Raw genomic sequence first — 3,420 nt, 5'->3', positions numbered from 1 at the left:
TGCACTGCGTATGGATACAACACATCTATTATTTAATAGAATAATAGTCACATTGACCAAAGACGGATCTAATCTAATAAATCTTACCCTCTTTGTCCTCGATTGACTCCGAGCTGAACTCCTCACAGCGTCCGCCTGCGATGCAAGATCTGGTTGTTTGTTGTCCTGCGTACTGTCTCGTAATGTCTTACAGGCAGCTGGAAAACAATTAAAAAGACTGGTATGAATAAATAAACGTAAGTCACAGTAAAATTAAACGAGGGAGAAAACAGTAACAGTTACTTACACACAATGGCGTCATTATCGGCATCGTGTAAATCTGGACTTGCAGACGTGGCTCCGAGCTAACAGGAGGTCGCGGCCTTCTTATGAGGCGAGGTTAGTCTGTGAAAACAAAATGCTCGCAGCGATAAACCTCCGTGTCCCTCTGCGGCAGCGAAGCTCCGTCCGTCGGCAACATTCTTCGTGGCGACCCGGCAAAGCTTCTCCCGTCCGCGCAGACGTCCTCTCGACAATGGCCGGGCCGCTAGCCTAGCTCCTGCTAGCTAGCTTAGCCGAACTTGCTTCGTGTCCAATAAAACACAAACACTTCGACTGCGATGGAGAGTCCAACTCACACACTCACAGCACGTCGTCCAACAACAGTTCACAGTCTGTTAGTGATAAAACACGACACTGACGACACACACAGTCCTCTGTCAGCTGCTCGACGCCATTAACTCTCCGCTCCTTCTTCGTCGTCACTCACGCTCCGGTCAACCCAGAAGTGTAAAAACTCTTACAGGTCATGAACTCTCACACGCAATAAGAATTACTTTTCAACTGCTTTTAAAACATTCAGAACCCATGAAATTATAGAAATGCTTTTTTTTTTTAAATATATTTTAATATCTTGGTTATCTCAAAATATTTCATGCAAATTTTAAATTCTTAACAACTGGTGTTTTATCTTTAACTTGTTCCCAGGAGAGAGAGAGAGAGAAAAGAATAAATAACCTTTTTTACATAACATTGGCCATTGCTAATGACATACACAGTAATTGATCTAGCATACTTTCATTAAATAAATCCATTCAAGCTAAAATATAAGGGTCTATAATTAGGCAATACTGAGCCTGATCTATTTATACCAGAGATTTTCTTAAAATGAAGTTAACACCTTTTAGAAAAAGGTCACGTGGGGTAAAACTCCCCCTGCAACCCTGATTTGCATTTGTATAGCTCACAGCATTTTCATTTACATGTTAAAGCCTCCCCTAGAATCAGGGGGAGGGGGGTCATTGGGGGACAACTGCCAAGCAAGGCCCACGTCACTTTCCGACAATTCACGGCAGTTTTCAGTGTTGCCTGCAAATTGCCGCAAACCTGAAATTCCACGTCAATCTACAGTGCCGCATACTGACGAAAATCCCACTTTTCATGCAGTGGTTGTTGACACTGCCATTGTTATCCTATCTCCCCTTGTGGGTGGCGACTAACCAATCGGTGATGGTGAAAGATACCTCGTGCCAAACCCCAGCCAATCACTGTTCCATTATTGACGGCCCTACCTAACGCGTTACTGTAATCACATTACTTTTTTTGTGTGTGACGTGTTACACCCAACACTGGTTAAATTTGCCTTAATTGTTGTGATCACAAACTGGCAACTTCTTAGGGGGACAGGTTAAGGCGGATGACATGATGGTTGTACACAGCTAGGTCCAGGCGATGCAGATGGGCGGGGGATGCACTTTTGGATGACACAAGGCCAAGTGTGTGTCCTCTGGTGCAAGTTGGCCCTTGAACATGCTTTAATGATACTAAACAGTCCAGTAGTGACAGGAATTCAGCACTGCTGGAGTCCACATGAATACTGAAATCAGCTAGAGGGAGTTTAGATAGAGAAATCGAACAGACAAAGGTGAGGAACTCAGATAGCTCAGACATGAAGGCCATCATCCTATCATCATTTGGCCTATCATCTACACATAACCCACTTTTCTAGAAAAAAATCCTTGAATGGATCATTTAAAAATACTATCCAAAGTGGACAAAATTGGCCTGCTGGTCACAGCATTGCTGTGCGGATAAGGAAAAGAGAGCTTTTGAAAAGAACAAACATTCCTTTTTAAATTTGTAATCATTATGAAACACTTAAGTCTGGTGACAACATTATGAGGCCAACTGTGTATCATCTCTAATGCTCTCTGTCGCTGGTTGTATGTGTCATAAAAGACCACTTTCTGGTACAGCTTTTGTAACAGTGGCTATCACATCAAGAGCAGTCTCAAGAGCATGGGCGTAACCACGCATTCTTTGGGGGGGTCGTGTCCCCCCCAATATTGAGAAAATGGCAATCTGTCCCCCCCAATATACAAAAAAAATGTTAAATATGCACTCTTTTATAAACCTTGTCAAAAGATCTGTTATTTCTTATTTATTTTCAATTTATTTCCGTTTTTAAGGAAAACACAATTGTGTGAATCCCCCTCTCCCAATTGTAAACTTGGTTGCGCCCATCCTAAGGTATTAAACTGTTCGCCCGCCCTCGCGGTGTAATAGCATACTGAAATGGAGCACATGAAAAACCCATTGGTCAAGTTACAGTGATTGACAACCATCAAGCCAATCACAGCCATGATCAAACCCACTAGTCCCGGCCGCCCGGGAAAGTAAACAATAACATGCTAGTGGAGCTGCCGTCACTCGCTGCTGCAGACAGTGAACAGAGTGGAGGTATGAAACTGTTGTTTAACTAGTTAATAATGTAGAATTTTGTCTGTAAATAACTTTGTCTTGCTTCGTGGCATGTTAGCTAATATTAAGCAAGCCAGGTAAGCCAGGTAAAGTTAATGGTAACTGACAGATAGTTTTCTAGAAACATCCACTGATTTTGATATTATTCAGCATGATTATGAATGCTAAAAAGGAAGAGGCAGCAGAAGATTGACTTATTTTTCAAGTCAAATTGTCATGTAAGTGGAGTTATGTGACAGGAGTACATTCATATTCTTGCATTAATGCCATGTAGGTGTTAATTTACGTAATTTAAAGCTGTTTGTTGGAGCTTAAAACCTTATTTTCAATGAAGAAAATCTCCTACATAAACTCATCCCTGTTACTGCTCTCATTTGTTACACATGCAGCTCCTCCAGGTAATGTCCAGATAAGTTTAGAATAGCAGTGCATGTGTGGGGTCTACACTACTGTACATTGTACACTGTAATTTATGCACTTACTATTTAGCTAAAGCAAATAAACTAGTAACACAAGCAGAAAAAATAAATGTATTAAATTAAAATGATCATCAAGGTCAGCCATTGTTCTTCTGGTAAAATAATGGTATCTGGTCACAGTGTAGGCAGCACAGAGACACAGGGAGAGGGAGAGGCAGGTGGAGGCAGTGGCCAGGCAGGGACATGCTTTGGAGATACAGAT

The sequence above is a fragment of the Sparus aurata genome, chromosome 8 (assembly GCF_900880675.1).
Source record: "Sparus aurata chromosome 8, fSpaAur1.1, whole genome shotgun sequence".
NCBI lineage: Eukaryota > Metazoa > Chordata > Actinopteri > Spariformes > Sparidae > Sparus > Sparus aurata.
Note: the sequence above shows the minus strand (reverse complement) of the source record.